At 43.1% G+C, this 25,916-nt stretch overlaps 1 protein-coding gene and 1 long non-coding RNA gene across 5 annotated transcripts in view; one reads left to right on the plus strand and one right to left on the minus strand.

Moving 5' to 3' along the window:
- The window catches only part of LOC130275885 (G-protein coupled receptor 54-like), a 218,165-nt gene that overhangs the window by 112,662 nt on the left and 79,587 nt on the right, over positions 1-25,916 (plus strand). Inside the window, exon 1 of one of the 4 annotated variants that reach the window (XM_056524490.1) lies at positions 22,425-22,820. The exons of 2 other annotated variants lie outside the window; for them this stretch is intronic. The gene's annotated coding sequence lies outside the window, so the exon portion shown is untranslated. Of the gene's footprint in view, positions 1-22,424; positions 22,821-25,916 lie in introns of those variants that run through there. One more of the 4 variants, XM_056524500.1, reaches the window with a different exon arrangement.
- Positions 19,483-22,550, minus strand: LOC130275896 (uncharacterized). Its single transcript, XR_008844944.1, has 3 exons — positions 22,415-22,550; positions 20,480-20,635; positions 19,483-19,540 (listed from the first exon to the last, which is right to left on the minus strand). It is a non-coding gene; the product is annotated as an uncharacterized LOC130275896 (long non-coding RNA).

Here is a 25,916-nt window from a genome sequence, read left to right on the forward strand (position 1 = left end):
CCAGCTTACTTCCCTCGAGTCCCGGGCCGGGTTCGTGTAGCTCCGCCCCCTAGTGGTGACGTCATTAGGGGGCGGAGCTACAGAAGGGAACAAGGCTAGTTTATCTGAAGCTCTGTTCACATTGTACGTTTTGTATAATGTGAACAGACCCTTCTGGCAGTGTCTACCCAGACAGGGAGACTCCAGCTGTTGCTAAACTACAACTCCCAGCATGCCCAGACAGCCAAAGGCTGTCTGGGCATGCTGGGAGTTGTAGTTTTGCACCAATTGGTGGCTCCCTGTTTGGGTAGACATTGCATCATGGGTGCTCTCCCCAGCGGACAGCGCCAAAAATGTCATAACCAATTTTTTGTGTTTTTTTTTCTTCTCGTTTCAGATCCGTGTATGCAGAGGATTACTGCGGATTCGATGGATTACGGCGGATAATTTTTTTTCCCTTTAATAAAATGGTTAACGAGGGCTGTGGGGGAGTGTTTTTTTAAATAAAATAATTTTTCCAATGTGTTGTGTTTTTTTTTTATTTTTATTGAATTTTCAGGGTTAGTAGCGGAAGCTGTCTTATTGACGGAATCCATTACTATGCCAGGGCTTAGTGCTAGCCCCAAAAACAGCTAGCGCTAACCCCCAATTATTACCCCGGTACCCACCGCCACAGGGGTGCCGGGAAGAGCCGGTACCAACAGGCCCGGAGCGTCAAAAATGGCGCTCCTGGACCTAGGCGGTAACAGGCTGGCGTTATTTAGGCTGGGGAGGGCCAGTAACAATGGTCCTCGCCCACCCTGGTAACGTCAGGCTGTTGCTGTTTGGTTGGTATTGTGCTGAGAATGAAAATACGGGGAACCCTATGCGTTTTTTTTTTTTAAATTTAAATAAAAAAATGTAAAAAAAAAACGCATAGGGTTCCCCGTATTTTCATTCTCAGCCAGATACCAACCAAACAGCAACAGCCTGACGTTACCAGGGTGGGCGAGGACCATTGTTACTGGCCCTCCCCAGCCTAAATAACGCCAGCCTGTTACCGCCTAGGCCCAGGAGCGCCATTTTGACGCTCCGGGCCTGTTGGTACCGGCTCTTCCCGGCACCCCTGTGGCGGTGGGTACCGGGGTAATAATTGGGGGTTAGCGCTAGCTGTTTTTGGGGCTAGCACTAAGCCCTGGCCTAGTAATGGATTCCGTCAATAAGACAGCGTCCACTACTAACCTTGAAAATTCAATAAAAAAAAAAAAAACACAACACATTGGAAAAATTATTTTATTTAAAAAAACACTCCCCCACAGCCCTCGTTAACCATTTTATTAAAGGAAAAAATAAATAATCCGCCGTAATCCATCGAATCCGCAGTAATCCTCTGCATACACGGATCTGAAACGAGAAGAAAAAAACACAAAAAATTGGTTATGACATTTTTGGCGCTGTCCGCTGGGGAGAGCACCCATGATGCAATGTCTATCCAAACAGGGAGCCACCAATTGGTGCAAAACTATAACTCCCAGCATGCCCAGACAGCCTTTGGCTGTCTGGGCATGCTGGGAGTTGTAGTTTAGCAACAGCTGGAGTCTCCCTGTCTGGGTAGACACTGCCAGAAGGGTCTGTTCACATTATACATAACGTACAATGTGAACAGAGCTTCAGATTAATTAGCCTTGTTCCCTTCTGTAGCTCCGCCCCCTAATGACGTCATCACTAGGGGGCGGAGCTACACGAACCCCGCCCGGGACTCGAGGGAAGTAAGTTGGACTTCGTCTTCTGTATACACTGTATACAGCTATCTATAGATAGCTGTATAAAGTGTATACCGCACAAAGGGTTAACCTACACTGTCCAGCAGTGTAAGTTAACTCTTCCCTTGCTGGGCTTGCGCATAGCGCACAGCTCAGCAAGGGGTTAAGTGAGCCAGCAATGTGTATACTGTATACACATTGCAAGCTCACTGTAAGTTCTTGCTGGGCAGTAGATATACGATGTATACCTACGGCTCAGCGTCAGCTGTTCTCCTGGCTCTGTAGCCCTGAGAACAGCTGATCCCGACATTCACATAAGGAGGATCGCAGCGGGTGTCAGGAGGAGTGACATCCCTGGGATCTGTCCCTTACTGCAGGTACTAATACTCCCAACATGGAGCACACTCTGCTCCATGCTGGGAGCTGTAGTACCTGCATTAATAGACATATGGCAGCGAGTGTAACCGCTGCGATCTGTCTATTAATACAGGTACTACAGTTCCCAGCATGGAGCAGAGTGTGCTCCATGTTGGGAGTATTAGTACTTGTAGTAAAGGAAAGATCACTGCGGGTATCACTCCTGACAGCCGCTGCGATCCTCCAGTATAATGTATGAATGCGGCGGCCGCTCTCCTATGGTCCCCTGCACGGCCGTATATATACACATATTCCTATTTCTCACAGAGAGCTGTGATTGGCTGGAACCATCTGGCCAATCACAGCTCTGCGGGAAATATGAATATGTGTATATATACGTGAGTGCAGGGGACCATAGAAGAGCAGCCGCCGCATCTATACATTATACAAGAGGATCGCAAGGGACCCCTGCGATCTGTCAATTAGTACAGGTAACTACTACTCCCATCATGGAAGAGTGTGTTCCATGCTGGGAGTAGTAGTACTACCTAAAAAATGTTTTAAAAAAAGTGAAAAACACGCACACAATACATTTTCATTATTGTCGGCTACATTTTTAGTGCTTTACCCGCTCACATAAATTGATCCCTGTTTAAAAATGAATAAACATTTCATAATAAAAAAGATACATTTCATTAGATACAATTTTTTCCATCACCACTGTATCTTTTTTATTATGATTTTTTTATGATACCCTACGAAATTTTTATAAAAAAGGTATCTCCATAATTTTTTAGGATCGCTAAAGTCCAAAAAAAGAATAAAAAGATTTACCGAATGTACCCGAATACCGAATGTATCCGAAAAATCAAACTATCTATATCCTTTTTATTATATTTGTTATCAGAATGAATTCTTCACGTTCGTTTACAGATAACGAATGCATTCGTTATTTACAGCATTATGGACGGGAAATAACGAATGTATTCGTTACTTTACTATTCGTATTATCGTGGCTATTCGGGAATGTTCAAAATATGTTTTCGTGCATTCGGATCGGTCCGAATGCACGAAAACGGTAAAATTCGTTAATTTAGACATTCGTGCCGAACCGAATTGCACATGTCTACAAATCACCAATGTAGGCCTCAAATGTACATAGTGCGCTCTCACTCTTGAGCCTTGTTATGCACCCGCAGAGGATTTTACGCCCACATATGGGGTATTTCTGTACTCAGGAGAAATTGCATTACAAATTTTGGGGGGCTTTTTTTCCTTTTAACACTTGTGAAAATAAAAAGTAAAGGACAACACCAGCATGTTAGTGTAAAATTTGAATTTTTTTTACACTGACAGGCTGGTGTAGCCCCCAACTTTTCCTTTTCATAAGGGGTAAAAGGAGAAAAAGCCCCCCCAAATTTGTAGTGCAATTTCTCCCGATTACGGAGATCCCCCATATGTGGCCCTAAACTGTTTCCTTGAAATACGACAGGGCTCTGAAGTGAGAGCGCCATGCGCATTTGAGGACTAAATTAGGGATTGCATAGGGGTGGACATAGGGGTATTCTACGCCAGTGATTCCCAAACAGGGTGTCTCCAGCTGTTGCTAAACTCCCAGCATGCCTGGACAGTCAGTGGCTGTCCAGAAATGCTGGGAGTTGTTGTTTTGCAACAGCTGAAGGCTCCGTTTTGGAAACACTGCCGTACAATACATTTTTCATTTTTATTGGGGGGACAGTGTAAGGGGGTGTATGTGTAGTGTTTTACCCTTTATTATGTGTTAGTGTAGTGTAGTGTTTTTAGGGTACAGTCACACTGGCGGGTTACAGTGAGCTTCCCGCTAGAAATTTGCGCTGCGGCGAAAAGTTTGCCGCAGCTCATACTTGAAGCAGGAAACTTACTGTAAACCCGTCCGTGTGAATGTACCCTGTACGTTCACATGGGGGGGGCAAACATCATGCTGTTTCAAAACTACAACTCCCAGCATGTACGGACAGACCGTGCATGCTGGGAGTTGTAGTTTTGCAACAGTTGGAGGCACACTGGTTGGAAAACCTTCAGTTAGGTTCTGTTACCTAACTCAGTATTTTCCAACCAGTGTGCCTATAGCTGTTGCAAAACTACAACTCCCAGCATGTACTGATCGCCGAAGGGCATGCTGGGAGATCTAGTTATGCAACAGCTGGAGGGATCGCAACTACAACTCCCAGCATGCAGAGACAGCTGTTTCGGCATGCTGGGATTTGCACTTTTGCAACATCTGGAGGGCTACAGATAGAGACCACTGCGCTGTGATCTCCAAACTGTGGACCTCCAAATGTTGCAAAACTACAAATTCCAGCATGCACAGACAGCAAACAGCTATGTGGGCATGCTGGGAGTTGTAGTTTAACAAGATCTAGAGTGCTACAGTATAGAGATCACTGTGCAGTGGTCTCTAAACTGTAGACCTCCACCTGTTGCAAAACTGCATCTCCCACCATTCCCAGCAGCTGTCTGGGCATGCTGGGAGTTGTAGTTTTGCAACATCTGGAGGGCTACAGTCTAAGACTGTAGCCCTCTAGATGTTGCTAGGCAACTTACCGGCTTCCGTCGGATCCAGGGAGCCGTCCTCTTCTGGTGCACGACATCGCCGCCCACGCCGATCACCGCCGCCGATCCGATCCCGCAGCTTCCACCGACGGGTAAGTGGATCTTCGGCGTTCGGTCCCCGTCATTTCCCCGTCCTGCAGAACGGGGAAAATGAAAGTAAACCCCCCCGCCCCTAATCTGCTATTGGTGGTCGCGTCTAGTCCACCAATAGCAGAGATAGGAGGGGTGGCACCTCTGCCACCTCACTCCTATGGCTACAGGGGGATCGTGGGTGTCTTAGACAACCGCGATCCCCCTTCTATTCCGGGTCACCATAGACCCGAATGACCCGGAATCGGCGCAAATCGCAATGGGGGGGTCTGATGACCCCCCTGGGCATTTGCACGGGGTGCCTGCTGATCGATATCAGCAGTCACCCCGGCCCGGTCCCCGCCCGGCACACGGCGGGGACCGAAATTCCCACGGGCGTACAGGTACGCCCTGGGTCCTTAAGACCCAGGTACAGAAGGCGTATCCATACGCCCTAGGTCCTGTACGGGTTAAGGATCTATACACAGTGCCAGCATACATAAAAATATAATGTTCCAATATAAATAAAATATATTCTGTGCTTCCATAAATTCTCTATATAATGTGCTTAAATTCCTCTATTAATTCTCTAATAATGTGCTTCATACAATACATACAAGCACATAACATAAAGACACATACAGTACATAAGAAATATACACACATATATAGAGACACTTTGACACATACATACAACATGGAATATATACTAAAAGATATAGCCAACAGGCACATAATACATACAGGTTCACACATACATTCACTCACAGATACACACACACACACACACACACACATAGATTCACTTGCTCACATTATATATATATATATATATATATATATATATATATATATATATGTGTGAATCTATGTATATGTGTGTGTATGTATGTGAGCAAGTGAATCTATGTGTGTGTGTGTGTATACAGTGTATATATATATATATATATATATATATACACACACATACATAGATTCACTTGCTCACATATATAGGCACATACATAGAGATATGCACACACACACACACACACACACATATATACACATCATACAGACACACTGACATACAATCACTCACATATATACACAGTCACTTATACTAATGGCCCAGCCATCCCTCTCTGCACAGGCACATACATAGAGATACACACACACACTGTCACGATTCGGCTGGCTGGAGGTGAATCCTCTGTGCCAGAGAGGGATTGGCGTGGACCGTGTCGGTGGACCGGTTCTAAGTTGCTACTGGTATTCACCAGAGCCCGCCGCAAAGCAGCGGCGGTAGCAACCAGGTCGTATCCACCGGCAACGGCTCAACCTCTCTGACTGCTGAGATAGGCGCGGTACAAGGGAGTAGACAAGAGCAAGGTCGGACGTAGCAGAAGGTCAGGGCAGGCAGCAAGGATCGTAGTCAGGGGCAACGGCAGGAGGTCTGGAACACAGGCTAGGAACACACAAGGAAACGCTTTCACTGGCACAATGGCAACAAGATCCGGCAAGGGAGTGCAGGGGAAGTGAGGTATAAGTAGGGAAGTGCACAGGTGAAGGTACTGATTAAACTCTGCTGGCGCACTACAGGTCTCAGATGAGAAGGAGTCACATTTGGCTTTTTGAAAGCAAATTTTGCTCTGGGGGCATGCCGCATTTAGGAAGCCCCTATGGTACCAGAACAGCAAAAAAAAAAAAACACATGGCATACCATTTTGGAAACTAGACCCCTCGGGGAACGTAACGTAACGGGGTAATGTGAACCTTAATACCCTACAGGTGTTTCATGACTTTTGTATATGTAAAAAAAAAAATATTTTTTTTTACCTAAAATGCTTGTTTTCCCAAAAATTTAACATTTTTAAAAAGGGTAATAGCAGAAAATCCCCCCCAAAATTTGAAGCCCATTTCTCCCGAGTACGGCGATACCCCATATGTGACCCTAAACTGTTGCCTTGAAATACGACAGGGCTCCAAAGTGAGAGCGCCATGCGCATTTGAGGCCTAAATTAGGGACTTGCATAGGGGTGGACATAGGGGTATTCTACGCCAGTGATTCCCAAACAGGGGGCCTCCAGCTGTTGTAAAACTCCCAGCATGCCTAGACAGTCAGTGGCTATCTGGCAATACTGGGAGTAGTTGTTTTGCAACAGCTGGAGGCTCCGTTCTGGAAACAGTGGCGTACCAGACGTTTTTCATTTTTATTGGGGAGGGGGCTGTGTAGGGGTATGTGTATATGTAGTGTTTTTTACTTTTTATTTTGTGTTAGTGTAGTGTTTTTAGGGTACAGTCGCACGGGCGGGGTTCACAGTAGTTTCTCGCTGGCAGTTTGAGCAGCGGCAGAAAATTTGCCGCAACTCAAACTTGCAGCCGGATACTCATTGTAATCCTCCGCCCATGTGAGTGTACCCTGTACATTCACATGGGGGGGGGGGGGGGAATACCTCCAGCTGTTGCAAAACTACAACTCCCAGCATGTACGGTCTATCAGTGCATGCTGGGAGTTGTAGTTTTGCAACAGCTGGAGACACACAGGTTGTGAAACACCGAGTTTGGTAACAAACTCAGTGTTTTGCAACCAGTGTGCCTTCAGCTGTTGCAAAAGCTACAACCCCCAGCATGTACGGACAGCGGAAGGGCATGCTGGGTCTTGTAGTTATGCAACAGCCGGAGGTATACTACATTGGCTGGGGATGCTGGGGATTGTAGTTATGCAACAGCTGGAGACACACTGGTTTGCTCCTTAACTCAGTGTGCCTTCAGCTGTTGCAAAACTACAACTCTAAGCAGTCTCCGACAGCCAACGGGCATGCTGGGAGTTGTAGTTATGCAACCACCAGATGTACCACTACAACTCCTAGCATGCACTTTAGCTGATTGTGCAAGCTGGGAGTTGTAGTTATACAACAGCTGAAGGTACACTTTTCCATAGAAAGAATGTGCCTCCAGCTGTTGCAAAACTACAAGTCCCAGCATGCCCATAAGGGCATGCTGGGAGTTGTGGTGGTCTGCCTCCTGCTGTTGCATAACTATAACTCCCAGCATGCCCTTTTTGCATGCTGGGAGCTGTTGCTAAGCAACAGCAGGAGGCTGTCACTCACCTCCTGCTGCTGCTCCGCGATGCCGCCGCACAGGTCAGTCCCTCGCCGCCGCCGTCGCTCCTGGGGCCCCGATCCCAACAGGGACGCCGGGGATCGGGGTCCCCAGCACCGGGGGTCGTCTTCCCGCACCCGCTCACGTCCTCCGGAAGAGGGGCGGAGCGGGTTGCGGGAGTGACACCCGCAGCAGGCGCTCTGATTGGTCGGCCGGGAATCCGGCCGACGAATCAGGGCGATCGTGAGGTGGCACCAGTGCCACCTCACCCCTGCTGGCTCTGGCTGTTCGGGACCGTCTCTGACGGCCCCGATCAGCCAGTAATTCCTGGTCATCGGGTCACTGGAGACCCGATTGACCCGGAATCCGCCGCAGATCGCTGGACTGAATTGTCCAGCGATCTGCGGCAATCGCCGACATGGGGGGACATAATGACCCCCCCGGGCGATATGCCGGGATGCCTGCTGAACGATTTCAACAGGCATCCGGCCCCGGCTCCACTCCGGCTAGCGGCGGGGGCCGGAAATGCTCAGGGCGTATCGATACGCCATCGGTCATTAAGAACTTGGAAACGGGGGCGTATGGATACGCCCTATGTCCTTAAGGGGTTAATGTATGTAACTGTCAGGTCTGTAAGAAACATCGACCTCAAATGTGATGAGTTCTCGCTCATGAGCTCTGTCATATTTCCAGGTAGTGTTTGGTGCGAATATTTGCATCTCAAATTTTTATCGCGAATATTGCAAAATTACGATTTTATCGCAAAAATTCACGAAAGTTACGAATATTCACTTTTTTCCCGCATATGCACATATTCATTCTTTTAAAGGGGTATTCCAGACCAAAACTTTTTTTATATATCAACTGGTTCTGGAAAGTGAAACAGATTTGTAAATGACTTCTATTAAAAAATCTTAATCCTTACAATAGTTATTAGCTTCTGACGTTGAGTTGCTGTTTTCTGTCTAACTGCTTTCTGATGACTCACGTCCTGGGAGCTGTCCAGCTCCTATGGGGATATTCTCCCATCATGCACAGCTCCCGGGACGTGACATCATCATTGAGCAGTTAGACAGAAAACTTCAGAAGCTAATAACTATTGGAACGATTAAGATTTTTTAATAGAATTAATTTACAAATCTGTTTAACTTTCCGGAGCCAGTTGATATATAAAAAAAAGTTTTTGCCTGGAATACCCCTTTAACTTGTGGGCCAATTAGAATGATGCAAATACACTTGTCAGAGGTTATCAACAACATCCCTAGCAACCAATAGTAAAGTTGCACACCCCCTCACTGTTTTCTTCCTCGAATATGCGAATAGAACGAATACGCAAAATTTGCGAATATAGGACAAATATTGCGAATATGGGCAATAGTGTTGCTCGCGAATATTCGCAATGCGAATTTTATTCGCGAATATCGCATATTCGCGAATTCGCGAATATAGCACTATATATTCGTAATTACGAATATTCGTTTTTTTTTTTTCACAGTACACATCAGAGTGATCATCCCTCTCTGCTTCCAGCTTGTGTGGTGTAAAGAAGGCTCTAATACTACTGTGTGAGACTGGTGTGCGACTTTTCGCATATGCGAAAATTTGCATATGCGAATTTTCGTATATGCGATTTTTCGCTTATGTTAATTTATGCGAAAATAAAACGAGAATTTTACGAATATGCGAATATTCGCGAATATACGACGAATATTCGACCATATATTCGCGAATTCGAATATGGCCTATGCCGCTCATCACTATTTCCAGGCGACATTTCGGAGTCACATGTTAGTTGTTCCCAGAAAGATGAAACAGAGCATAGGTTGAAAATTGCAATTTTCAAAAGCTACCCTTCATCCATTCCTGGAAAATATCTTTAGGAAACACCCATGTGTTCAAAATGTCCTCTTTACCCCTATACCCATTACTTTCTGTAATGGTGTCACATGTGGGTGTTTCATTTTTGTATCTTCCTCTGAATGTATGTAACCGTCAGCTACTGATATGCCGTAGGCCTCGAATGCAAACAGACCTCTATGACTTCTGAGCCTTGTTGTGTGCCCACCCAGCACGTTACCCCATATGTGGATGTGTTTCCATAGTCAGGAGAAAAAGCCCTCCCAAATTTTTAACCCAATTGTACCCATTATTCCTTGTGAAAATGTAAAAAATTGGGTAAACCAAGCATTTTAGAGTAAAAAAATAATAAAATGGCCCACTGTTTAAAAAAAAAAAAAAAAAACTGTGATGTGTAAGTATTCACCTTCCTTGAGGGGTGTAGTTTCAAAATTGTGGTCATTAGCCAGGGTTTTTTTTATTTTTTTTTATTTTATGTCAGAACCTCAAATCTCATCAGTGCTGTCTCACTCCTAAGCCCTGTTTTGCACCCTCATAGTGCTTTACCACCATATATGGGGTATTTCCTTATTCTGGAGAAATTGGGCTTCAAATTTTGTGGAGCTTTTTTTATCTTACTACTTGTGAAACTAAAAAAATTTGGGTTAATACCAGCAATTCAGTGTTAAAAATCTATTTTTTTACTTTTACGACCCACTTTTCAAAATACATGTGTGGTGTAAGTACTCACTATAACCCTAGTTACGTTCCTGGTGGGGTGTAGTTTCCAAAATTGTGTCACATTTGGGGGGTTTCTGCTGTTCTGGCTCCATGGGAGGTTTGTAAATGCACATGGCCCCCGACTTAAAATTCAGCAAAATTCTCTCTACCAAACTCCAATGCGGCTCCTTCTGTTCTGAGACCTGTAGTGCGCCAGAAAAGCACTTAACATCCACATTTGGTGCATTTTCCTTATCGGGAGAAATTGGGCTCCAAATGTTGGGGTCCATTTTATCCTATTACACCATGTGAAAATGAAAAATTATGAGTAAAACCATCATTTTAGTGTTAAAAATCCAATTTTTCATTTTCTTGTCCAAGTTCAATGCAAACCCGTCAAACACCTGTGAGGTGTTAAGGCTCACTCTACCCCTTGTTACGTTCTTTGAGGGGTGTATTTTCCCAAATAGTGTGCCATGTGTAGGTCTTTTTGCTGTCCTCGCACCCTGGGGACTTGCTAAATGCAGCATGCCCCCCAAAACCATTTCAGCAAAATTCTCTTTCAAAAAGCTAAATTTTGCTCCTTCTCTTCTGAGCATTGTAGTGCGCCAGCAGAGCACTTAACGTCCAAATATGGGGTATTGAGTTTTACATTTTGGAGGACATTTTCTCCCATTACCCCTTGTAAAAAAGAAAAATTTGAGGTAACACCATCGTTTTAGTTAAAAAAAAAATAAAAAAAAATCTCGTCCAACTTCAATGCTAAGTCATCAAACGCCTTTTTATTTTATTTTATTGCTGTTCTGTCACCATAGGGGCTTCCTAAATGCAACATGGCCCCCAAAAACCATGACAGCAAAATTCGCTCTCCAAAATGTTTATGTCAACATATGGGGTATTTCCATCCTCGAGAGAAATTGGGCTATAAATTTTGGGGGGCTTTTTCTCCACATTCCTATTTTTAAAATAAAAATAAAAAATGGGGCTACAAGAACATGTTAGCGTAAACAATGCAGATTTTGATTTTTTTCCTCCACCTTTGCTGCTTTTCTTGTGAAACACCTAAAGGGTTAACAAACTTTCTCAATGTTATTTTGAATACTTTGAGGGGTGCAGTTTCTCGAATGGGTCATTTATGGGGTATTTCTCACAGTAAGGTCCCTCAAATCTACTTCAAACTTAACTGGTTCTTGAAAAATTCTGATTTTGAAATTTTCGTGAAAATTTGGAAAATTGCTGCTATACTTTGAAGCCCTCTAATGTCTTCAAAAAGTAAAAACATGTCAACTTTATGATGCCAACATAAAGTAGACATATTGTATGTGTGAATCAATATATAATTAATTTGGAATGTCTATTTTCCTTACAAGCAGAGCTTTTTAAAGTTAGAAAAATGCAAAATTTGGGAAATTTTCATGACATTTTTGGAATTTTCACCAAGAAAGGATACAATTAACAATGAAAATTGACCACTATGTTAAAGTGAAATATGTCCCGAAAAAACTATCTTGGAATCAGAATGAAAAGTATAAACATCGCAGAGTTATTACTGCATTGGTCAGATTTGCAAAAAAGGGATGAGTTCTTAAAGGGGTACTCCGGTGGAAAACTTTTTTAAATCAACTGGTGCCAGAAAGTTAAACAGATTTGTCAATTAAAATAAGATTAAAAAATCTTAATCCTTCCAATACTTATTATCTGCTGAATACTACAGAGGAAATTATTTTCTTTTTGGAACAGTGCTCTCTGCTGACATCATGACCACAGTGCTCTCTGCTGACCTCTCTCTGTCCATTTTAGGAACTGTCCAGAGCAACATATGTTTTCTATGGGGATTTTCTCCTACTCTGAACAGTTCTTAAAATGGACAGAGGTGTCAGCATAGAGCACTGTGGTCATGATGTCAGCAGAGAGCTCTGTGTTCCAAAAAGAAAATAATTTCCTCTGTAGTATTCAGCAGCTAATAAGTACTGGAAGGATTAAGATTTTTTAATAGAAGTAATTTACAAATCTGTTTCACTTTCTGGCACCAGTTGATAACAAAAAATAATAATAATAATTCCCCCGTAATACCCCTTTAACCCCTTAAGGACCAGGCCATTTTCCACCTTAGGACCACAGCATTTTTTGAACATCTGACCGCTGTCACTTTAAACATTAATAACTCTGGAATGCTTTTAGTTATCATTCTGATTCCGAGATAGTTTTTTCGTGACATATTCAACTTTAACATGGTGGAAAATTTTTGTGGTAACTTGCATCCTTTCTTGGTGAAAAATCCCAAAATTTGATGAAAAAATTGAAAATTTTGCATTTTTCTAACTTTGAAGCTCTCTGCTTGTAAGGAAAATGGATATTCCAAATAATTTTTTTTCATTCACATATGCAATATGTCTACTTTATGTTGGCATCATAAAATTGACAAGTTTTTACTTTTGGAAGACATCAGAGGGCTTCAAAGTTCAGCAGCAATTTTCCAATTTTTCACAAAATTTTCAAACTCACTATTTTTCAGGGACCAGTTCAGGTTTGAAGGGTATTTGAAGGGTCTTCATATTAGAAATACCCCATAAAAGACCCCATTATAAAAACTGCACCCCCCCAAAGTATTCAAAATGACATTCACTCAGCGTTTTAACACTTTAGGTGTTTCACAGGAATAGCAGCAAAGTGAAGGAGAAAATTCATAATCTTCATTTTTTACACTTGCATGCTCTTGTAGACCCAATTTTTTAATTTTTACAAGGGGTAAAAGGAGAACATTTATACTTGTATTTGTAGCCCAATTTCTCTCGAGTAAGCACATACCTCATATGTCTATGTAAAGTGTTCGGCGGGCGCAGTAGAGGGCTCAGAAGCGAAGGAGCGACAACGGGATTTTGGAGAGTACATTTTTCTGAAATGTTTTTGGGGGGCTTTTTGCATTTAGGAAGCCCCTATGGTGCCAGAACAGCAAAAAAAAAAAAAAAAACACATGACATACCATTTTGGAAACTAGACCCCTTGAGGAACGTAACAAGCAATTAAGTGAGCCTTAATACCCCACAGGTGTTTCACGACTTTTGCATATGTAAAAAAAAAAAAAAATGTCACTAAAATGTGTGTTTCCCCCAAATTTCACATTTTTGCAAGGGTTAATAGCAGAAAATACCCCCCAAAATTTGTAACCCCATCTCTTCTGAGTATGGAGGTACCCCATAAGTTGACCTGAAGTGCACTACAGGCGAACTACAATGCTCAGAAGGGAAGGAGTCATATTTGGCTTTTTGAGAGCAAATTTTGGTCGGGGGGCATGTCGCATTTAGGAAGCCCCTATGGTGCCAGAACAGCAAACAAAACCACATGGCATACCATTTTGGAAACTAGACACCTTGAGGAACGTAACAAGGAATAAAGTGAGCTTAATACCCCACAGGGGTTTCACAACTTTTGCATATGTAAAAAAAAAAAAAATTTCACTAAAATGTGTGTTTCCCCCCAAATTTCACATTTTTGCTAGGGTTAATAGCAGAAAAGACCCCCCAAAATTTGTAACCCCATTTCTTCCGAGTATGGAAATACCCCATGTGTGGACGTCAAGTGCCCTGTGGTTGAACTACAATGCTCAGAAGAGGAGGAGCTTTGAGCTTTTGAAGAGTGAATTTGTTTGGAATGGAATGGTCAGGGGCCATGTGCGTTTGCAAAGCCCGCCGTGGTGCCAGAACAGTGGACAACCCCACATGTGACCCCATTTTGGAAACTACACCCCTCACAGAATTTAATAAGGGGTGCAGTGAGTATTTACACCCCACTGACATTTGACAGATCTTTTGAACAGTGGGCTGAGCAAATGAAAAATTAAATTTTTCATTTTCACGGACCACTGTTCCAAAAATCTGTCAGACACTTGTTGGGCGTAAATGCTCACTGCACCCCTTATTACATTACGTGAGGGGTGTAGTTTCCAAAATGGGGTCACATGTTGGGGGATCCATTGTTCTGGCACTATGGGGGCTTTGTAAACACACGTGGCCTTCAATTCCGGACACATTTTCTGAGCATTGTAGTTTGCCCGCAGAACACTTTACATCCACATTTGGGGTATTTTCTTACTCAGAAGAAATGGGGTTACAAATTTATTTTATTTTTTTTCCTATTTTCCCTTGTGAAAATGAAAAATTTAGGGTAACACCAGCATTTTAGTGAAAAAAAATAATTTTTTTTCATTTTCCCATCTTTAACGAAAATGTGTCAAACACCTGTGGGGTGTTAAGGCTCACTATACCCATTATTACATTCCGTGAGGGGTATAGTTTCCAAAATGGGGTCACATGTCGGTATTAATTTTTTTGCGTTTATGTCAGAACCGCTGTAAAATTAGCCACCCCTGTGCAAATCACCAATTTAGGCTTCAAATGTACATAGTGCGCTCTCACTCCTGAGCCTTGTTGTGCGTCCGCAGAGCATTTTACGCCCACATATGGGGTATTTCCGTACTCAGGAGAAATTGCATTACAAATTTTGGGGATCTTTTTTTCCTTTTACCTCTTGTGAAAATAAAAAGTAAAGGGCAACACCAGCCTGTTAGTGTAAAAAAAATTTTTTTTACACTAACAGGCTGGTGTAGACCACAACTTTTCCTTTTCATAAGGGGTAAAAGGAGAAAAAGCCCCCCAAAATTTGTAGTGTAATTTCACCCGAGTACGGAGATACCCCATATGTGGCCCTAAACTGTTTCCTTGAAATACGACAGGGCTCCGAAGTGAGAGAGCGCCATGCGCATTTGAGGACTAAATTAGGGATTGCATAGGTGTGGACATAGGGGTATTCTATGCCAGTGATTCCCAAACAGGGTGCCTCCAGCTATTGCTAAACTCCCAGCATGCATGGACAGTCAGTGGCTGTCCAGAAATGCTGGGAGTTGTTGTTTTGCAACAGCTGGAGGCTCCGTTTTGGAAACACTGCTGTAAAATATGTTTTTAATTTTTATTGGGGGGGGGGACAGTGTAAGGGGGTGTATATGTAGTGTTTTACCCTTTATTGTGTGTTAGTTTAGTGTAGTGTAGTGTTTTTAGGGTACATTCGCACTGGCGGAGGTTTACAGTGAGTTCCTTGCTAGGAGTTTGCGCTGCAGCGAAAAATTTGCCGCAGCTCATACTTGAAGCAGAAAACTTACTGTAAGCCTGCCTGTGTAAATGTACCCTGTGCATTCACATGGGGGGGGCAAACCTCCAGCCGTTTCAAAACTACAACTTACAGCATGTACTGACAGTCCGTGCATGCTGGGAGTTGTACTTTTGCACTAGCTGGAGGCACACTGGTTGGAAAACCTTCAGTTAGGTTCTGTTATCTAACTCAATATTTTCCAACCAGTGTGCCTCCAGCTGTTGCAAAACTACAACTCCCAGCATGTACTGATCACCAAAGGGCATGCTGGGAGATGTAGTTATGCAACAGCTGGAGGGATCGCAACTACAACTCCCAGCATGCTGGGATTTGTAGTTTTGCAACATCTGGGGAGCTACAGTATAGAGACCACTGCAAACTGTGGCCCTCCAGATGCTGCAAAACTACAAATCTCAGCATGCCTAGACAGCAAACAGTTGTGTGGGCATGCTAGGAGTTGTAGTTTTGCAAGATCTGGAGGGCTATAGTTCAGAGACTACCATATAGTGGTCTCAAACTGTAGCCCTCCAGCTGTTGCAAAAATACAACTCCCAGCATGTCCAAACAGCTGTCTGGGCATGCTGGGAGTTGTAGTTTTGCAACATCTGGAGTGCTACAGCATAGAGACCACTATATAATGGTCTCGGACTGCAGCCCCCCAGATGTTGCTAGGCAACTTACCGGCTTCCGTCGGATCCAGGGAGCTTGCTGCACGACATCGCTGCCCGCCGATCTCCGACGCCGATCGTCGCCCGCAGCCTCCGCAGATCGGTAAGTGGACTCCGGCGCCGGTCCCCGTCATTTCCCTGTTCTGCCCCGTCTATTGTGGGTGGACAGAACGGGGAAAACGAAAGTTAACCCCCCCGCCCCCGATCTGCTATTGGTGGTCGTGTCTAGACCACCAATAGCAGGGATAGGAGGGGTGGCACCCCTGCCACCTCACTCCTATCTCTTCAGGGGGATTGTGGGTGTCTTAGACACCCACAATCCCCCTTATATTCTGGGTCACTGGGTCATCATAGACCCGTAATGACCCGTAATCGCGCAAATCGCAAGTGTGAATTCACTTGCGATTTGCGCCGATCGCCGACATGGGGGGGGGGTCTGATGACCCCCTGGGCATTTGCGCGGGGTGCCTGCTGATAGATATCAGCAGTCACCCCGGTCCGGTCCCCGCCCGGCGGGGACCGAAATTCCCACGGGTGTACAGGTACGCCCTTGGTCCTTAAGTACCAGGGAGCAAAGGCGTACCTGTACACCCTTGGTCCTTAAGGGGTTATGGTGAAAATGGGCTGAGTCCTTAAGGGATTAAGTATGAAAGCCATAAGTAAATAAAAAAATGTATATATAAGAAGATATATATATATATATGTGTGTACAGTAGTTTAGAGTTGCTGTATTAGGCAGGTGAAGACATTTCTCAACTATATAAATAGTTAAAGAGTTCCTGTCACCAAATAAAACTTTTAATATAATGTTCCTTGTGTAATTAGCAGACACTTTCCCATTCATTTGCTTTTAAAATTATCAACATAAATATGTTTAAAATGTAATATAAAAAAATGGCCACTAGCTGGCTCTGTTCTGTTCCCTGCCACAATTGATACAGTGAGTTCGGTCTCCTCCTGGCCTGGCAAGAGTCCAAACTCAGGAAGTGTTTCTTTGCATTGAGCTTGATTGGCAGCTGCAAAGAAATTGAAAGCTCCACAGATTCTCACAGAAAGCCACATAGACTGAAACCTACAGGAGAGCCTCACTGAAATCTGCACAGACTGAAACATTTACAGAGCTTGAGGTCTTCTATTCATTACAGCACTGCAACAATGTGAGGGCGATGTTTGCAACGTTGTGGGTGTTTCCCAGCAGGCTTCAGTGATGTCATGCCTGCTGGGAAACACTCACTTTCTCCTGATGGGAGTTTGCACTATGTGAGCAGGAAGAAAGGTAAGATACACAGCTTTTTAAAGCTCTGAAATAGTTTTTAAAGGTGGAAGGGTGTTAGGAGTAGTTAAGAACAGTTTATTTGGTGAAGGGTACTTTTTTAAAGGAGTACTCCGGGGTATGAAAACCTATCCCCTATCCTATGGATAGAGGACAAGTTTCAGATTGCAACCCTGCGATCTCCCATACAGGGCCCGAGCTCTCTGGCCAAATAGCCCATGTCGACCACTGCAAAAAAACGGCAGCCGACACGCCTCCTCAATGCAGCTCCATGACAGAGCCGTTGATTGTCGAATGCAACGGTCGGACCCGCCAACCCCCCGCTATCTGAGACTTATCCCCTATCCTAAAGATAGGGAATACATTTTTATATACCGCAATACTTCTTTAAAGGGGTAGTTAATAAGATGGGGGATAACAAGCTGACCGGTGGGGGGTCCAGCCTAGAACAGGGACTAAATTGTCACAACAATGAACAGAATGCACATTGCATGCACAGCCAGAGCTTTATTAATTCTTTATATGACCACTAAACATTTCATAGTTCAGCGCTTTGAAATGTTTAGTGGCCCCATAGTGTCCACATGGGTACAAAGCACTTCATTTATTCCAGGGGATAATTTCATGCCTGTTCTCAGGATCAATGGGGGTTCAAGCGGTTAGACCCCCAAAGATAAGGTTTTTGTCCCCTATACTATGGGAATACCTTTTCAAACCACTCAGACACTAATATGTCCAAAACATGCATTGAAATCTATGCCTTATAAAGTAATTTTAAAAGTGGACCAGTGGCCTCTCCCGTCATGTCCTCTCCACACATGTGTTCCCAATGAGATAACAATTCTGGAGCATCTTTTCTCATAGTAGTGTTGTACTACTCCTTTGTTATTCTTACTAGAAATGACTAAATAGCCAACTGGGTGTTACTATTTGGAAGGAGTGTGTTCCTTCATGGTCTGGCACTGTCAACCTGGATTAGACTAATTCAGTGCAGACATGCACCAAATTTATAACACCTAGAGAACTACTTACTAGTCAGAGTAGTCAATTGATTAATTAAGGTCCACCCCCTGCCTTGTCCTATAAACCTGCCCAAGAAGACACAGAACTTGTATTTTTTCCTCTTGTTGGATGAAGAAGTAAGAAGAAAAGAGGTCAGGTGCTGCTCCATATGAGGAAATGCAAGATGGCGTCCAATCAGGATACTGTCATCGTATGCACAGTGGGTAAGTAGGCTTGAAGGAGCTGCTGTGCATGTGCAGATTCGGACGGAATTCTTAGACGACGTCTGGGACTGCAGTCGGCCAGGGCCGCAGATCCTTTAGACTGTTATGGTATTTAAATATTAATGGAGGATATGGATGTGTGTGCTGCCTGTAGATTGTACTCTCTACAGTATGCCTAAGTAGGTAGGAAAGATAAAGAGGTAATTGCGGCACAATATGTGGGCTCTGTGTAATTGGGCTCTAGCAGAGTCCTGGGAACACTGTTTATGTGACACATGAATGCCCAAGGAAGTTCTAATATGATGAACACTGATGCCTTTCTCAGTTTGTTTAAAAATCTGTCGATTTTAGATGAGTCATCTAAAACATCTACCTTCTTCAGTGTGCAGGTGATATCAGGCAGCAGTGAATCATTTATTTTCAAAAATCTATAAATCTGTCCCTGTTTTTTTTTTATCCCCTTTTCGGTTCCGTTCTTGCAGGCTGTAAATGGATTAAAAATTGTTTTATAAAAATTCCATTCATGTCAATGTGATTTTTTTTTACAATCCGTTTACATCAGTTTGTACCCGTCTGTACTCATTTCCGTTTTTTGACAGCAGAAAAAAACGCACATGCAGTATTTTTTTTCAGTCAAAAAAACGGAAGAAAAAATGTTTTTTGATCCGTTTTTACTTCTGAGCATGCTCAGAACAAAAAAAAAATATTATTTTTGGTTTATTAACTGAACAATAACGGATCCAAATGGATACAAACAGATAACATCCGTTTCCATCTGTTATCGTCCATTTTTTTTTTAAAGTCCATTTTTATTTTTGGCAGGAAAATAATGGGATGGGTCTAGACGGCCTGTGAACGCAAAAAAACAAGTGTAAGAAAAACATAAAAAGAGCAGCGGGAATACAACGAAAATAACAGAAGGGAATAACACATTTTCCTCGTGCATACAAGCAAATAATAACGCTATCAAAGGGCATAAAAGACATGCAAAATATAAGAGAATTATAAAAATTAAAATACAGCGAATCAACCCAAGAAGGCATCAAGAAAGAAAGACAAGAGAAACAGAAAAAGAGAGCGAAAAAGAAGGGGAGGGGGAGCAGGGCAGACCAGTCAAGGGACCACACTGTGGGTGAACTCAAAGATGTGATCAGGAAAGATATTTGGCAAATGAGAGGCCAGATTTAAAATCACACTATGCTTGCCAAGTAGACAAAGAAGCATTTCTAGTTGGATCAAGCTCTGCCATCAGATACTCTATTTTATGGGTCATGTCCGGCTCTGCAACCCATTCTTCAAGAAAAAGATTAGATGTGGAAGTGGCTGATGATTTTTACCTGCTTCACAAGGATAAGCTCATCTCTACAGTTAAGGGGGTCTAAGAATCCATTAAAGATAAATTAAATCATAAATTAAATAAAGACCAGTTGTATGTTTTTCATCTCTTACAAAAAAATATCCTGAATTATCATCCACTGGTGTCAGAATGGATGGAGAAGGACTGGTCTAAGCTAGAGAAGACACCAACCTGAGTGTTAAATGCAAAACTATGTATAAGCTTGATCCATCTCCTCTTACAGCCTGGGACCATCCACCAAAAGTGGACTTGGCAGCAGGTCGTCTGGCCAAGAGATAATTTGTTTTTCATTTCGGACAAGTCATCCATGTTACCTGATCCTATGGAGAAAAAAGCTGATTCTGTATGTAAGAAATGTCATTCTACAGTAGCAGCTTCTTCAAATATGGCCACAGCCTCTGGCAAGAGTTCTATGCCTGTGGCTTACTCACCTGTCACAAGATGTGTAGGAAGGTGTAAGAAGTGAGGAGCTCATAAAGAATATCACTAGCATGAAGACTGCAGCAGATTATATGTGAGATACTCCGCTAAATGTTATAAAATTCTCATCCAGAGCCAAGGTTCTCTTTAATGTAACCAGAAGATCTCTATTGATCAAACAAAGCAGGGAGATGTTCTGTCAAATTTTTTTTTGTCGCTCTATTATTAAATCCATCTTCTTTGTCCATACCACAACTAAAGGAAATATTAAAGTCTCTAAGTGAAGAAAAGACATTTTCCACAGCAGATAAAGAAGCCAGCGAGGTTCTTTCGTATACCGTATTTTTCGCCCTATAGGACGTACTGGCGTATAAGACGCACCCAATTTATAGGTGCAAAATCTAAAAAAATTAAGATTCTGAACCCAATAGTGGTCTTCAACCTGCGGACCTCCAGATGTTGCAAAACTACAACTCCCAGCATGCCTGGACAGCCGTTGGCTGTCCGGGCATGCTGGGAGTTGTAGTTTTGCAACATCTGGAGGTCTGCAGGTTGAAGACCACTGGATAGGAGGTAATACTCATGTGTCCCCACCGCTCCTGACCCGTCACCGCTGCCCTGGATATCGCTCCATCGCTGTCGTCATGTCCCCGTCGCTCCGGAACGTCTCTGCTGCTATCCTCGCTCTCCGTCACCGACATCACGTCGTTACGCACGCCGACGCACGTGCGCGACAGCGTGATGATGAGGAAGGAGAGCGCTGGCCATACAGGGGATCCCGGCACAGAGCAGACACCGAGGAGGCAGGTAAGGTCCCTCCCAGTGTCCTGTAAGCACTAACCCAGCTGTTCAGTCGGGGTGATCGGGACCGCCACGGCGTCCCGAAAGCTTACAGGACACCGGGAGGGACACGCGGCAGTCCCGAACAGCCCGACTGAACAGCCGGGTTAGCGTCACTTTCCCTTCAGACGCGGCGGTCAGCTTTGATCGCCGTGTCTGAAGGGTTAATACAGGGCATCACCGCGGTAGGTGATGTCCTGTATTAGCCGCGGGTCCCGGCCGTTGATGGCCGCAGGGACCGCCGCAATAGGGGTGTATTCGCCGTATAAGATGCACCAACTCCCCCCCCCCCCCCCCCCCCGGTTTTGGGGAAGAAAAAGTGCGTCTTATACGGCAAAAAATACGGTATACAGGAAGTCCCCAAGAAGGTAGATCTCCATTTGTCAGCCATACAGGAGAAGATTCTACAGAAACAAGCAGGAGTCAGGAGGTCAATAAAAGAACTATGCCAACCTGCATCATTTACCAATGCAGTCCAGCCTACATCTCTTCATAAACAACTGGTTTATTACATCATCAAATGCCTGGGTTCTGGATATCATGAGAAGGGGATGTTCTGTTGAACTGCAGAGGTTACCTCCAGAAAGATTTATATTAGTAGAAATGCAAATCACATGGTGTCTTAAAGGGGTACTCTGGTGGAAAACATTTTTTTTTTTATCAACTAGTGCCAGCAAGTTAAACAGATTTGTAAATTAGAAACAAAAACTTTTGCCCAGACCTTCTAGGGGAGTATAGGTTTATTATATTTGAGTTTATAATTATAGAATAGATTACTGGGTCGTGCTTCAAAAATAATGAAATATATTTATTAAAATGACAATGTATAAAAGGTTACTCCTCACAGGGCCCGTGTGTGGAGAACACATAAAATACAGACAATAGATAATAAAAGTACATGAAATAATAAGCATATAATTATAACACTGGCGTAAATGTGTGGTTTCTTGTGTGCAACAAGCAAAATGCCTATATGGGATAAGCAGATACCTATTGCACAAGATAAGCCATAGGCAGAGCCTAAATAATACAATACTTAAGTGGCTAATGTATAAATGTGTACTTTTTGTAATACTAGACAGTTTGTAGCAATTTAAATATGTTACCGGTCTTTTCTGACAACTCGGGCAGTTCGCACTGGAAACAGGTATTGTTATAACAGTGCCTGGGTGGTTTATCGCGCTGAATCCTCTGTGCGGCAGTCCCAGATGATGATGAAGAAATAGCCTAGCAGAGTCCTATTGTGAAGCGGTGGTGGTCGTCACGGGCTAATGGCGCTGGCAGGTGCCGATGTACACAAGCTGCCGGAGGACCGTTGGCGCTGGCAGGCGCTGTAGATGGAGAGATCCTGACCGCTGGGGGACCGTTGGCGCTGGCAGGTGCTGTAGATGGAGAAATCCTCACCGCTGGGCTACGATGCTGGTTGTGTGGGGCCGAGGACCGCACGCTGGATACGAGGAGCTCACCTCGTGTTATCAGCATGTGACGTCAGCAGATGTTGAAGCTTCTAAGGTATAGTTGCATGCCCTAGTTTGACCTCGGTGTGTATTATTAATTGTGAGCTGCACTTACACATTTTTTTCCCCAGATTTGTAAATTACTTCTATTAAAATTTTTTATCCTTCCAGTACTTATCAGCTGCGGTATAATAGAGAGGAAGTTAATTTGTTTTTTAATTTATTTTCTGTCTGTCCACAGTGCTCTCTGCTGACACCTCTGTCCATGTCAGGAACTGTCCAGGGTAGGAGCAAATCCCCATAGAAAACCTATCCTGCTTTGGACAGTTACTGACATGGACAGAGGTGTCAGCAGAGAGCACTGTGGACAGACAGAAAAGAAATTAAAAAATAAATGAACTTCTTCTGTAGTATACAGTATACATTTGCCAAGTGGGCATCCACTTGGCAAATGAGGTTCAATGTGGATAAATGTAAAGTTATGCATCTGGGTACTAAGAACCTGCATGCATCGTATGTCTTAGGGGGGATTAAACTGGCAGAGTCACTGGTAGAGAAGGATCTGGGTGTACTTGTAGATCACAGACTTCAGAATAGCATGCAATGTCAGGCTGCTGCTTCCAAGGCCAGCAGGATATTGTCAAGCATAAAAAGAGGCATGGACTCAAGGGACAGGGACATAATACTCCCCCTTTATAAAGCATTGATACGGCCTCACCTGGAATATGCTGTTCAGTTTTGGTCACCAGTCAATAAAAGGGACACTGTATTGCTGGAAAGGGTGTAGAGACGCGCGACTAAACTAATATGGGGCATGGAACATCTTAGCTATGAGGAGCGATTAAAGGAGTTACAATTGTTTAGTCTTGAGAAGAGACGTTTAAGGGGGGATATGATAAACGTATATAAATACATTAATGGCTCATACAAAACATATGGAGAAAAACTGTTCCAGGTTAAGCCCCTCAAAGGACAAGGGGGCACTCCCTCCATTTGGAGAAGAAAGGGTTTCGTCTCAAGGGGCAACACGCCTTTTTTACCATGAGAACTGTGAACTTATGGAACAGTCTACCTCAGGAACTAGTCACAGCAGGAACGATTAATACATTTAAAACAGGGTTATATACATTCCAGGAACAAAATAACATTAATGCTTATGCAGAAATATAAAATCCCATCCCTTCCCCCAATATCCCACCACACCCCTACCCTTCAATTCCCTGGTTGAACTTGATGGACGTATGTCTTTTTTCGACCGTACTATCTATATAAGTACTTGAAGGATTAAGATTTTGTCAATAGAAATCATTTACAAATCGGTTTAACTTTCTGGCACCAGTTGATTAAAAAATAAATAAAATGTTTTCCACCAAAGTACCCCTCTAACTGGTAAAAACAGTTCATTCAGAAGAACGCCGTAGAGGAGGTGCTGAAATGTAGACTTTGCCATACACAGCGTTTCTAGTTTTTACAGCATGGCAAGCTTCTCATCTGGTAAACCGAATCCAGAATCTTTTCTCGCTAAAGCCCAACACGTATTTAAATGAACCGTTGACCCCTGAAATACCAGGGTCACTAATACCCTTGCTAAGATTCCCACCCCTAAAACTTAACTTTTATTAAGGGAAAAGTTATAATTAAAATGAGTAACATAGGGTAAAAACATGTGTGTTCTGTGTGTTCGATCTTAGATCATATTGTCACATCCAATGTACACACTGTTGAATTATCACATTATAATAAGTGGTCTGCAGTACCACTTAGATTCTGCACACAAGGGGTTCTGCAGTTAAAACAGTAGACATGCCCCCTCTACATATTTTGTTACTGCCGTAACATCATCATGAGGGAAAATAGGCATCGATGCCCATCGATTCCCTCCTGATGACATTACGGCAGTAACTGGATGTGACAATATGATCTAAGATCAAACACACAGAGGCCCGTGTTTTTACCCTTTGTTACTCACTTTAATTATAATTTTTCACTTAATAAAAGTTAAGTTATAGGGGTGGGAATCAAAACAAGGGTATTAGTGACCCTGGTATTTCCGGTTCATTGATCATTAACCCTAACCCATTCTAGGGGTTGTTTTGGTGCAACACGTATTTTGCTCTAATGAATTGCCTCTGAGCCAGATTGATATAAATAATTACAAAAAATACATGCACTCCTGGTGGTATATAGCAAGTTTGGAGACCTATCTTCAACAGAAAATTGTATATAGAGGTCTAAGAATCAATATAATTCCAAACTCACACTAGTAGGATCCTGAATTTCTACAAGGCTGGCAACAGGTACTCACAGAGAAATCATTGCGTATGATTGATTATCTTCTCACATGAGAAAAAAGCATTTAGCTCAGTGAGTGCTTTACTTGAAAATAAATTGGAGGAAATTCAAGCTTTTAAGGATAACCAAGAATTTGTGAATCTTGAGCAATGACTGCAAAAGAATAGACAGAGTTTTCAGTCAGAAATAAAGGAGAAAAAACACATTCATGATAAACGAGATTTTGACTTTGGTCAAATCTATGCAAAAAAAAAAAAAATACTGATAACTCCTATAATAAATATACAGACATCTCTGAATCTGAACTCTCTGAATCAGACGATCCAACAATAAATTATTTTACTTGACTAAATAGTTACATTCATCTTTTAGTGCCCCCATGATGATAAAACATAATCTTGGAAGAAATTCTCCTGCCTATTGTAATGTCCAGCAGCTATACCTTATCATAGGAATGATGTCTGAATTTTTTTTTTATGTGAATATATAGCGGAGGTTTGCGCATGAGAGACAGCCATCTGTTGGCACAGACAGGACTAAGTGTTAGCGCATTTGAATCTGCGCATCCCTATAGTCCGATACCGCTGCCTGTGTCACTATTATTCTAAGTTCTAGAGCAGGTGTCATCGTGCAGCACGTCAAGTACATTGAGCCTATGGATAAATAAAAGCTGATGAATTCCTCTAAGTGCCGTCGCGGAGGTCACAGCGCAGACACGTCATGCAGATACGCTCACCTATCATCAATCTTATCCATCAGGTAAGATCTGGTTTGTTGGAAAGTGGGCATTACAATAAGTGAATCCCAGTGTCAGCCTGATTGATAGGATACGTATTGGATGAATTACGTGATAACCATG

The sequence above is a fragment of the Hyla sarda genome, chromosome 1 (genome assembly GCF_029499605.1).
Source record: "Hyla sarda isolate aHylSar1 chromosome 1, aHylSar1.hap1, whole genome shotgun sequence".
In the NCBI taxonomy this organism is placed as follows: Eukaryota; Metazoa; Chordata; class Amphibia; order Anura; family Hylidae; genus Hyla; species Hyla sarda.